The following is a 13,123-nucleotide window of genomic DNA, read 5'->3' on the forward strand; positions in this document are numbered from 1 at the left end:
TAGCCCCACAACGTGTTTTACTGGTTAGATACATCAGAGGTGGTCATAGCGCTAGAAGACACGGACAAGAACGAGAGAACAGGACGAGCGCTCGTCTGGCGCTCGTCCTGTTCTCTCGTTCTTGTCCGTGCCTTCTAGCGCTATGACCACCTCTGACAATCATGACTCGGAGAGTAAGGCGATGATCACGTTCCTACTGGATCATCAAACTAGGCGACATATTCAGTACTGTGAGCAATACATGCATCACGCCAGAGAGTACAGGTGATCGTTTGGCCGCAGCCGGCGGGCCTAGCAGTCAAGGCGGCCACGTGTACTTGAGGACGGACAGCGATTTGCTCCGCGCCGATTTACCAGCAGGACGACAAAAGAGGCTACCATCGACAACTGCTGCCATGTAACAGTGGTGTGAGAGAAGGAAGCTCTTCATTAGAAAGCAGAGAATGTTTCCAGCGTGTATACAACTGCTGACATGCTATACCTAGCTTAGGGAGGGGGAAGGGCATTGAAAGATTCCAGAGGAGAATGACAAACGGTGGTGTCACCCACTGTATTGGTGTTTCGCTGTGGTGCTGTCGGCTTATGGTTCTATGAGCGTTGTCGTAGGATGGTATGTGATTTCAGCCAACTTATCAGGTGAAATCTGCTGTACTTTGAAGTCTCAGTCTATCATTTGCTCTGTTTTTATTAAAGTTCGAATTGATATCGTGCTTTAGTATCAAGGCGAGTATAACTTAAAGATCTTCAGATGTTTTGTTATTTCTTTCGGTACACTTGCTTTAAAAATGTTTCCCCACTGTTAGCTGCTGCTTGAAATGCGCAGGAACGTAGTCAGAAGACATATCGCCTTTAACCTCAATTGGCTGACATAAGTAATGCCCTGAGCATGCTCAATGCCATCAACTTCTTGTTTCCTTCTGTTCAAATTTCTTTTGCTCACATTTCGCGGCATAGTCATTTTAATGTTTCGCATATCGTGGTCGACAGGCTACAGACAGCACATCGAACACTGTTTAAAACGATCAGTTTCGTTCTTCGGGTAGCCTTGTCTTCAAGGCTGCGGCGCCCGCGATGAGAGGGGATAGACGAGAACCCCTTTCTGTTGACTGGCGCAGGTGGCGCCATCTGTGCGAAGGCTCTGCCGATGACCCTTCTAAATGGCTGAGCGGCGTGAACGCCACTGCTGACGAACGACATTGTATGTGGTAAGAACAGCGGACAACCACCGCCCTGTGATGACGAACACAACACGTTATGTTACTTCCACAACAAAACTGAGCTAACTCAATGTCGAGATGTTTAACTGTCGCATTATAGAGCTTCTCAATTGTTACCTGTCCATAAAGTCAACAGGCCGACGGCGCTTGAAGAAGCCGTTGAAGGGATCCGAAAGTACAGTCAGTGCGAATCAACAATTATTTCACTTTAAAGCCAAGCATAGCATAGCGTAAAGTAATCGAATGACGTTGGGAGGCCTTCGAAGCATCACTGCTGCCTTCTCGACAACACTGCTTTTGTAAGAGGAACGTGGACGCATACGCACGACAGTATCAGCGCAACCACTCTGAGAACGCCAATTACCAGCTGCCATGACGCAATATGTGCCGTTGATAACTAATTAACTAATTGCACTGTATTTCAACATGACCTAAGGTGCACTTTTTGTCCGTTTTATAAAGCTTTATTGAAATATAAGAAGGTTACCGTTGGAATCTATTCGTGCCGCTTAGACGGCGTTGCGGCTTTTACGGTAGCGTTTTACGGTAGCCCTCAGTTTGTAGGCATCTCAAGGAAAAGCAAACAATGGCGCCAGGCACAGCACTAATTTCCCCACTGCCGGTGAAGCGATAACAGCCGTCCGCCGCGGGCAAGTCTTCTTTTATTTTTATTTTAGGTGTCGAAACCTCGAAAGGTAAGCTACATTACAGCCAGCTATCCCAAAACCCCCAATTCGTTACCTAGGCAACGCTAAAGAAGGGAAAGCAAAAAAAAATATCAACGAGCAATATGCACACCGTGAACACAAACACAAAATAAAGAGTGTCTCTGCGGGCACTAGTGACAAAACCCATTACACAGGATTGAAAGAGCCCACACAAGTCTGTGCATGCATTTTTAAAGCCTATTGGATTATACATAATTTTTAAAAATTATTTTGTGGCAGATAGCACGGTTCTTAACCTTAAACTGGATTACCCGAAAAGGGCGACCTTAATTACATAAGAAATCATAATGCGTAATTGAATAAGTAAAATACCATTAATTAGGTTTTTAACTATATATTAACTTTACGGCACGTATCGTAATTTACAAATTGTATAGCCGGTGAGTTCACAAGCCGTATCCACTTGCAACGACTTCTCAGGACGACACCAGTCTCGAGACATTAATTTCCGAAGTGTTCGACGCAATACACTGGCGTTCTAGTAACTTTTCCTGCTTCAATGCGTAAAACGGCGTTTTCTTTAAAAAAATGTGGTTGATCCCTCTTATATAGGAATCGGTATAGACCACGAAAGTGAAACGTGTCTTCACAGAAGTAGTGTAATGTTTATTGCACATTGATATATAATGTCTATTAGTGTTTTGTGGCTAAAGCGCCCTTAGGCGTTGATGCACCCACGCTGACGCCTGGTGGCACGTCTCCTCCATCACGACTACCAACGTCGATGACCATGAGCAACCGTCGTGCATATGGAAGCTGCACTACGCTGCACACGCTAGCACAACGCGAAAGACGAAGCACGTAACTGACACACTAATACAACGCGCAAGACAAAGCACGTAACTGAATCGTCACCGAGTCAAATCAGCGCGTACAGCGCGTCGTAATTGCAGCCTCCGCGATCAACTTCAGAAACATTTTCAGAGCTAATTGCGGAGGCCACGCTCCGCTGTGCTGAGTACGGTGAACGCCACCTAAGTGGCGTTGGTAGTGCTTCTTGATGCCAGCGTCCCTTCGAATGCTGGCATCGAGGCGTCGAAGTGCTGAGACCACCGAAGCGTTCACTGTCGGTGCGCGTTAGTGTCATAATGCAGTACTTCTCTTTTCTGCTCGTAGGCGGCGGCACCGCCCCGAGCAAGAGCGCGGGTACACGGAGGAGTGTTAGATATATAAGGCGCGTCTGTGTAGCTCTCTGCAAATGCGTTTGTGGCGCAATGGGTTAAACGCTCGGCGATCTATCGTCGCGGACCGAGAGGTCGTGGGTTCGATTTCCAAGTTTTGCATGTTTGTGGAACTTTTTCTTCTGGTTTCTTTCTTTGTATTATGTTCTATGACGTATTTCCGTGACGGAAATACGTCAGTGAAGTCTTGGTGGACCCCGGCATAAAACACTTTCGTGTTAAAATAGGTGAACGAAAAGTGCACTTGTACCTCTAGTTCCACGGTACATATCTCTAAACCGGTGCCATTCTCAGAATTCGGGACCGCCATTTAGCTTTGCGGTTCATTCTCCCATTCTCTCTTTGCGGTTCATAGACCTTTCTGTAGCATATAGTCGCTCTCCTTCTTAACAGAGCAAAATTATACAAACACTTGCACATCATCACAACAGTGTCTAGATTATAATATCTCTGGCAGCCGTGCCACGGTCATGGTAAGGTATTGCCAGAATATTGCAAGAAGGAGATTCCCAATACATATTATAAGAGGACTATAACGCCTCGTACGTCAGCCCCCCGTCATGTTTATTTGGAAAGAAAAAGCAGAGAGTATGGCAACTTTCCTGTTTGCTACCCTTCATGAGGGTGGGGGAAAGGAGATAGATTGGTGGCAGGAGGATACGCCCCCAGGAGGACATGATCATGTTTACGCCCCCAGGAGGATAGACAACACCAGCAATAATTTGGGAAAGATTATAAGCGTTCACGTGTATATTCCGCTGAACCACCGAAAGCACATCGGTCTTCTGATGACATAAGGACAAAACGTCAAAATAATGGAATTGGTCCGCTGGTGTGAAAAGCGCATCGGCCTCCATGGTATTCTGACGACATAATGAGTCGCGTCTATGTTGAATAATTGTGTCATATCACAGGAGACAGGTCGTTCAACTCGCTGGGTACAGTGTTGAGTGATTGTCTCAACACACAATACTGCAATACTGACTGATAAATTTCTTTTTACGAAATGTGGCCACAGGCCGCGGTGCCGGCCATCCCTACGCGGGGGGCAGTAGGCATCGGTGAACTATGCGAAATCGGGAGGAAAACAAAAGTAAGGCAGGGAGGTTGACCAGGAAATGTCTTCTTTGCTCCCCTAGTTGGGAGAAAGAGATTTAAAGTGATAGGAAGGGAGAAAGACCGTTATCGTAATGTAAATCGGCGCACAACAATTGAAGCGGCACACGTCACAGCATACATCACAGGCCTTGATCGAGACACCGTTCCCAGCAGTCATAGTCACTAAGCTACTGCAGCAGGTGAGGATTAGTTTACGGACATGTCAAAAAAGCTTACAGCACAACACCAAAGTGCGCTCAAGCTCTGCCGGTGAGCTTACCACTACACTGTGGTATTTGAGAGTTCTCTCTAATGCAGAAAACAAAGCTCGATAAATTGTGCATTATGCTAGTTTTCTCCCAACTGATTGAAAAAAAAAACAACTATGCACACGCTAACTTGGGCCGTTCTCGAGGCACCGTAAATTAAAACTTCCTCGTCTCGAAAGAGGCGTTCTCTTTGGGCTGAAGGGAGAGCTGACCTCATGCATAATACAGGGCTGCTAGAAAGCGTCAGGCCTTGTTTTTAGGGCAGCCGCTCGTCTTTGGCCGTGTTTTGCCGGAGCCCGGTTTTCGAGTGTGCACCGAAGAAGGATCCTGTCAACCGCGTGACGGGCGCGCCAACGGAGTTGTCGAATCCAGCGGCCACAGCTGGCTTGGCGGCAGCGCATGACCGACTTTGTGACGCGTGAGTGCGTCAGACGGTCCGAGCAGAGGGCGGTACCGCAAGTGTGGGCTGTCAATCACCCTTGTGGTGAAAGAAGAGGTCAAGGAGTGGCTCACTGATCTGAGCTTGCGGTTGATCGCACGCGTTTACTGTCTGGAGAGTCTAATCAGGCTCAAGGTCAATAAATATGCGTTTATTGGCTGCAGAGGACGTAATAGCCCTGTGGCGCTGCCCTTCTCTCCCTTCTTTATGCGCGCGCATGCATTCACGCAGCCACGAAAACATCGCTTCCTTTCACTCTCCAAATTAAACAAAGATCTTATTTCATTGCATGTTCTTACATGGTCATTACGACAGTTTCCTCAGCCGTCTCTGATGTTTGTAATTTTCTATTTCACATTTCGACAATTCCTTAATGAAGCAAAGCATGCGTATGCGAAACAGTTACGAATCTAACTCCATGGAAGAAAATTAAAGCTGTTTTGATTCATCTCCTAGTGGGCAAAGGTCACCTCGATTCTGGTGTACCCTACAATAAAAAAAGAAAACTACTTCGTAGCAGTTACACACTGAGCGGTATGATAACGCATGTCATCGTACCATGCCCATGAAAGCGATCATTGTCAGCAACGCAGTCGTTCAGAGGACGTGAAGCCACCTTCGGGACAGAGGCCTAGCCATCCTGTCTCCAGTTACCCTTATCTTGCACCAGTCGACTCAATTACGCCTGTTGATTTCCTATTCTCTCTTACACCAGGGTCTCTGCCGTCCTTGACCGACTTTCCACTACCTTCGCACCCCATATAGGCAGACTCAAAACAGACCTTTAAACTTTAACAGTTTCTCGGATTGGCGCATATATGCAAAAATTTCCTTTTTAATGTGTTAACATTGTTATAGATACATCACGCACTTCCCGGGGGCTATGTATCTATGTTTGTTTGTATCTAACCACGTTACCACCTACCTGGGTCACTGGGTAGTCCATGGTGGCATGTGTAGCGTATCAGTCTGCTGTGCTGGGAACAGAGTTCGAGACCAACCGTCGGACGAACTGGGGTCACCGAGTCTGTAGCGCTGTGTACACACGTGCCGATCTTCAATGAACCTATTTCACGCCGACATGGGTTGCTGTGCGATGCGGAACTGGGTAAGTACCGCTGTTACAGGAAACTCTTTGACGCCGACTTGGGTCAACATGTGCCAGTATATGTGTGCGCCGCACTTCAATGAATGTCTCCGATGCCAACTTGGGTAACTAGGTATGTGCGAGTGCAATGTGCCACTCTACAATGGAGAAAAAGATCCCTTAAGTTTCTCCGATTCTGCGCGGAATCGAACCCACTTCACAAGGGTTCCTCAAGGGCAGCAACGCGACGCATGAGTAGGCTGCGCCACAATTGCACTGCGTGTGCACGGCTCCTAAGTGAACCTCGCGCCAAGTTGCCAACTTGGATCACAGAGTATGTGCCACCGAGCGTGTAGCAAGCGAGGGAACAATTCGTAGCGTTCGCATGCACCGGTGCGCCACGCTTGCTGTCTCCGAGGCCATGCGCGGACTTCTCGGCAGTGTCACTAGAAGGCGCTGGATGTCCAGAAATAAGCGGATGTCCAGAAATAAGAAAATATTTTCATGGATGAAAATAAATGGGCGGCTAAAGTGCACAAATATCTCTACATGAAAAGCGTGGACACAGAATGGAGGAAGAGGTCAAGGAAGTTGGCAACCAAGTACAGGATAATCGAAACTGTAAATAGACAACCAGGGGTCATCAGAAAGAAAGTGAGAGAAATAGAGACCGTGAATTGGATGCAAAGAATGGAAACGAAAAGGACAATGGAGATTTACAAGAATGAGAAGAAAGAAATTAGAAGGGAAAATCTGTACGATAACACAAAGGGCAGTGCCTTGCTATTTGAGGCTCGAGCCGGTTGCCTAAGGACGAAAACATATCGGAACAAATATTCGGAACTAGATGAGACATGTGTATGCTGCAGTAAAGATCCAGAGACCACTCAGCACATCCTAATGGAATGCGACGGGATCCACCCAGCGAGAACCGTAGGTAACGTGCAACTCCCAGAAGCGCTTGGGTTTAAAGTGGAAGGAAACATAAACAGATCAGCCGTAGAGATCAGCAAGAGACGATTAGAGTACTGGTGGAAAAAAAGCAGGGAAAAGATGGATACGACCTGATCACTTAAAATCATAGGCAGCGGTACAAGCTAAATTTTTGAAAAAGGTATACAAAAATGCTAGATAAAGAACATGTGTAGTATAACTGATTAAATCAAGCAGGCTAGGTGACTATTTGTCGCCACCCCGTTTCAAAGGGGATGCCAATAAATCATCATCATCATCATCATAAGCGCGAAAGAGGAACCAGGTTGCCGCATGACGCGTTCATCAGTGTTCACACGCACCGGCGTGCCACGGATTTCAGAGGCCATGTGCAGGTTTCGCGGCGGCCGCGGCGCTGGTAGCGCCGAGTGTTCTGAGCGAAGGGCGAAAGAGAATTCTCGTTGCCGTACACGCCTTATAGATAATTGTTGCGATGGTGGCAATACTTTGCGGGGCTATATTAATTCAATGCTAACGCAATACCGTCGAAAATCAGCGTGAGAATGTGTTCTGCCTCGTTTTTTTTTTCTATGTCGGCTCTCATTAAAACTCCGACGATAGTCAGTAAAGGACGATTTAAGACCTGTCTTGTGATTTTTGGTTACGCGGTAACTTTTCTTTCGCTGTAGAATTTATTCAAAGTTTAACATCGTTTGATGCAAACCAAGAATTTCTTTTGACGTTGGTTTTACCGTGCACCTTTTGTCCCATCTTCGCTGTGCAGTGTTCTCCGGACTTCCAGGAACGCGGACATAAAGGCGGAGGCTGACACGGACAGGTTATATTTGTGGTAACTTCCGGCACCGAACCCCATCTGCTCTTGTACAAAGTATTCCCTAGCGCTTCACTAAATGTTACCAGATTATGCTTTACTATTGATGAGAATAAAAAAGAAGCGCAAGCTGAACAACAGGGCAAGACTTGTGTCTGCATCGCAAACGCGGTGTCCCACTCGGCGTGGTTGCTTAGTGGCTAGGGTGTTGGTCCACTGAGCGCGAGGTCGTGGGATCAAATCCCAGCCACGGCGGCCACAATTCGATGGGGGCGAAATGCGAAGTACACCCGTGTACTTAGATTTAGGTGCACCTTAAAGAACCCCAGGTGGTCCAAATTATTCCGGAGTCCCCCACTACGGCGTGCCTCATGTTCAGATCGTGGTTTTGGCACGTAAAACCCCATCATTTAATTTAATCGAATTTGAAACGTGGCGTCCGTGAAGCAGTTGTTCCTTTAGGTAAGGTTCGGTTGTGAGTGGTGTAAATTTTCGGCAGCGGCGTAATCGTGTTCACGATTCGGCCAGCCGAAAATTAACATCAGCAGTGAAGTAAATTACATTTGGCTACTGCAGTATTAACTCTGTCTGGTTGAGATTTGCGCCACCAGGTGACGGCACTAGTCCGGCCTCTCATGTTTACGCCCCTGCCCGTCCGGCAATCCACGTACCCAAACCGCCCGCGTTTTCTGGAATACCGGACACGCTAAAACTCTACTTTGTCCGCAAACTTCTTATCCTTTATGGAGCAACGGGCTACAGGAAGCGTAAACGTGAGCGCTCTGGTTGGTGGCGCCACCTGGTGGCGCAGAGCTGAACCAGACAAATGCACAGCTATAATTGCGCAACCAAGCGCGTTCTGCTTCCCTGCTGCTGGAAAATTCGCTGCAAGCGGCGTCACTGTGAGCACGTTGTTTAGAGTTTTTTTTTTCGACAAGCACACTCATACAACACAAAAACGTGTATATAAGGCAATGTGGTTAGACGAAGCGTCAGCAGATGCTGCTACTACCGGTAAAACGCTAATGGCAAGAAGTATGCAGACAAACTAAACTACTCAATGTCGACGTACGAATACAGGCAAACCACTTGTTACCGATTTTCATCAGCCGACGCCCTAGCCAGCCATCACTGTCCACGTCGAGAACTGGTGGGGTGGTTCACCACTGCTAAGAATGGCGTACCAGCTGGCAGGCGAGAGGATGCCGGCGTCATTGAAACGTTGACAAGGGTTGCATTGCGCTGGAGCTCCTGCCGGCGTGAGCATAAATGCTGACAAGCATGGTATTCCAGCAGGAGGGCGCACCTTTACTGCGAAGGGGTCCAGATCCATTCTATACTCCAGCAACTAGCCAGTGAGAGCATTGTAGAATCTCTTATTAGAGACTCGCAGCACAAAAGCAAAGCGTGCCTAACAGGCCCGTTTAATTGGTGCGGTTCGTTTTGAGATCCCGAAGACGAGGCTGGTCCCAGGTTTCCTACGAGAAATTGCTCAAAACAAGATGGTACACATGGTTCGTTCAAGATCTGCAAGGCACGAAAGTGGCTGCTGTAGTCAGAGCACGCTCTTGGAATGAAAAAAAAATCCTTTTCTTTATCGGGATCTCGCTGAATCGCACTGGAAGCATCTTTTGTAGAGTGACATCGTTATAATCAGAAACGTAAAGTTGACGGTGCTAAAAAATAAAACGCAGCGTAGCGAAACGAAAGGTAGCCTTCAGCGTCGCGAAGATGCGCCTAGGCTGTAGTCCAGCAATGGCGTTGTCGCGCGCGACTCAGATCGTGTCGACGATTTGGCGCATCTTCTTTAACCGATGCATTTCCCCGTTACAATTTGAGGGCGCCAGTCCACCGGTGACATTGTACACCAGCCAGCCGACGTCGTGCAAGCCCGCCGTGATTTCACTCAGGCGCAGGTAGGCATTCCTCATCTGCGCATGCAAGAAAGTGGTCGACAATATTTTCCAGAGAACCCTTGTGCATTATTACATTGTGCATCGCATTCAGTTCCTTCCAAATTTAACTCGGAGAGGTTACGTAAATTATTCATCCCGGACGTAAAGTCTGAACCATACGGAAGTGGTTAAACTATGTTCTTACCATCAGCTTTCCAGAAAACTGGAACTGACTACATCGCATGATGTTGTAATTTTAGGGGCGAAGCACCTTAGGGCCGAGCCTTGGCCCTCGTAGTTGTCCGTGGTCCGTAACTCGGGTTTGCATGTATACTGTGTATACCAGAGCATGTACATGTGTACATGTGTACTGCACACATGTACAGTATATATATATATATATATATATATATATATATATATATATATATATATGTATATATATATGTGTGTGTGTGTGTGTGTGTGTGTGTGTGTGTGTGTGTGTGTGTGTGTGTGTGTGTGTGTGTGTGTGTGTGTGTGTGTGTGTGTGTGTGTGTGTGTGTGTGTGTGTGTGTGTGTGTGTGTGGTGTGTGTGTGTGTGTGTGCGCGTGCGTGCGTGCGTGCGTGCGTGTGCGTGTGCGTGTGCGTGGTGCGTGCGTGTGTGTGTGTGTGTGTGTGCGTGTGTGTGTGCGTGTGTGTGTGTGTGTGTGCGTGTGCGTGTGTGCGTGTGCGCGTGCGTGTGTGTGTGCGCACGCCAAGCTCCGGCTTCAGGTTCCGGCTCCACTTACTTTGCCCACTCATCATCATTCACTTCGTGGATATGCGGTGTTTTCTTTTTATCATAATCTGACGGTGGGCAATGCCCTTGCTTAGAATCGGGTTTTAAAATTGTTGATATCTTTCTGTTCGCAGCGTTTATAGTTCACGCATGAGATGCCGGAACGGGTGTGCGCGACGATTCTCGATGAACGCCCACTTTACAAGACAACGTCTTCCTTAGCTAGGTACTTTTCGGTATCGCGTATGTTTCTATTCTTTTCCGTGAGTCGATCTCGCCGATACTGCATTCAAACTATGCGCCTATATGTGCTAATCAGTATATGCCCCTGGGCCACTGGTCACTGAAACCCACCACTAGGTGGATTTCAGTAGCACCCCGACTAAAGTCCCTAGATATGGGGACTTTGCCCCTACAGGCAGCGCACGCCACATTAAGCAAGTGTATTCTGCACATCATGAAATTTCACAACCAAGGACTTTCGGCGTGCCTCTCTCTGCGACGGAGCATGCGTTGTGCAATGGCTGAATTTGAGCACACAGCCCTCGAACCTGCGAAGGCTTAGTATAGGCATAGTTTCGAAATGTAAACGTAGCTCAGAAATGGTTGTTGGTGCATTAGAAAGCGTAAAAATGGATGCATAGCACATGGCGTGCGAGCATACTGAGCCGTGCTTTCGCGGCGTATGATGCGCTGCTCCCGTGTCGTGTGATTCTTGGACTCCGCTCGTCTCACAGTGAAAGTGTTTTTGATCTGCCACGTATTTTATAAAACAAGTATTGCAGCTTCAACTTATATATGCAACGTTACGTCAAATGACGTATTTTTCTTGTCGAAGCCACCGCGTGAACTAAACTTAGCTACAAAAATTTAGGGATGACCAAGTTCCCGCGAAGCCTGTGCCCATGCCCACAAATTCAATGTTTCTATCTGTAGTTGTTTGTGCGACCTATATACACAGCAGTCCGTCAAATTACAAGCGCTAAGCCTTAACACAGCAGATATTCATATTTGTCGTGCAATCCGTGTCCCGTAAATAATTGTTGCTGGCTCTCCTTTCCACGGTTATCCATACAACTTAATGCAAGCGCGTGTAAACTGATCAGTTTGACTAGTTCGCTTCTGCATTTGTCAATCACTTGTTCCAATTTCGGAGAACTGTTTGGTATTCCACCTGTTTGAATAGAAAGAAAGCCTTCGGGTAACGTGCAGTGTTCGACCTACAAGTGCTCCTACGCCGTCAAAGTTTCGGGTGGCTTGGACCAGAGCATTATATGTTACAACAGTTACCCTCTCTGGAAGAAAAAAAAACGACGGCGCAAATTTTATTACTCTCCCTGCCACGTAATTGGCCCAATTAGCCCACGTGATCAATTACTCGTAATTTCGAACCACCGAAACCAACCGGTGCGTGATGCGTCTGTGCGATGCTGAGGCCTTCATTTTGCTTATGAGACTCTATTCCTATACTACGTGGGTACCGTCCTTTAAGCGCTTGAAAAATCAATTACAGAGTGGTGCTGGATGCACAAAGCTCTTCGTAATGGCTGTTTGCCATTTGCCGGCAGCCTTCGGTAATATGTTTAACATGACGATCGACTGGCGTGTGTTGTTATATGAACCGTTCTATACCGTAAGAATACCTTTCGTGATCGCGAGCCTTCTTCTTCAGCGCTTTCCCACATCGCCTTCAACAAGCTCAGCCATGTACGAGGTGCACAGAAATATCCTCTTCGGGCGCCATTTCATTATATCTATGGAAAAATTGGTTGCGCCACATTTTTCGCATTTTCAGAATGACGAAAAGAGAACAGCTGCAGTTGCAAGACACATTAAGCATGTTCAGTCCTTCTGCGTGTTTTGTGAAGTCTACAGAATGTGAACCTCGCATACGATGACTTCAACTATTTCGTGCCTAGCGCACTTGGAAAGAACCTATCCAACAGCTTGAAAAAGGTGCCTGATGGAGAGCATTGCAAAAAACATCGAAAGTCCTAGTTTCAATTTCATAGAGAAATGGGAGAGACCGGTCGCTTTACAAACACAGCTGGTCACGTGATCGCACAAATCTGTGACGCAAACGCCGGCGCGCGAGCTTCGTTGTTGCTAGTTGTTTTTCTCCGTCTACGTGCACACGTGCCGCGCGATCTCCTCTCCGTCCTCGGCGTCGTCGTCGTCCTTATTTCTTCATCCAGCGGTGACAATTTTCTGCAGACGGTATTCACCGCCATTCTAGATGTGGTTTATCATTTTAGGCGTAGGCAATTTCAAATCAACCGCCCTGTAAACCAACCGTGGAAACCCCACTGGAATGACTGTTTTGCTTTCAGCAGCTGTAGGTAGGTGGCAACACATGTCCGTGCCAGCACCTGCTTGCCACAACTGCAACGACACAACTGCTTGCTCTTTTTTGGCATCTTTGTCCTGGCCACTCCGACTGCGGCAACCCGTTGCAAAGGGCACGGCCACCATCACCATAAATAAATGCAAATTCCAATTTTTTTACTAAAAACCACACAAGAGTTCCGCTTGTTATAATGAACTACCCAGACAATAAATGCGATCTTCGTGCAAATTTTCAGTAAGACAGGGCAAATGTAGGCGTAAAATAATCGATTCCTACGCTCGAAATGAGATCAGCAAATGTGGCCACTCTTGAGCGGGGTCCACTCCTTGCATACATT

This window comes from Dermacentor silvarum, chromosome 10, assembly GCF_013339745.2.
Source record: "Dermacentor silvarum isolate Dsil-2018 chromosome 10, BIME_Dsil_1.4, whole genome shotgun sequence".
Lineage (NCBI taxonomy): Eukaryota > Metazoa > Arthropoda > Arachnida > Ixodida > Ixodidae > Dermacentor > Dermacentor silvarum.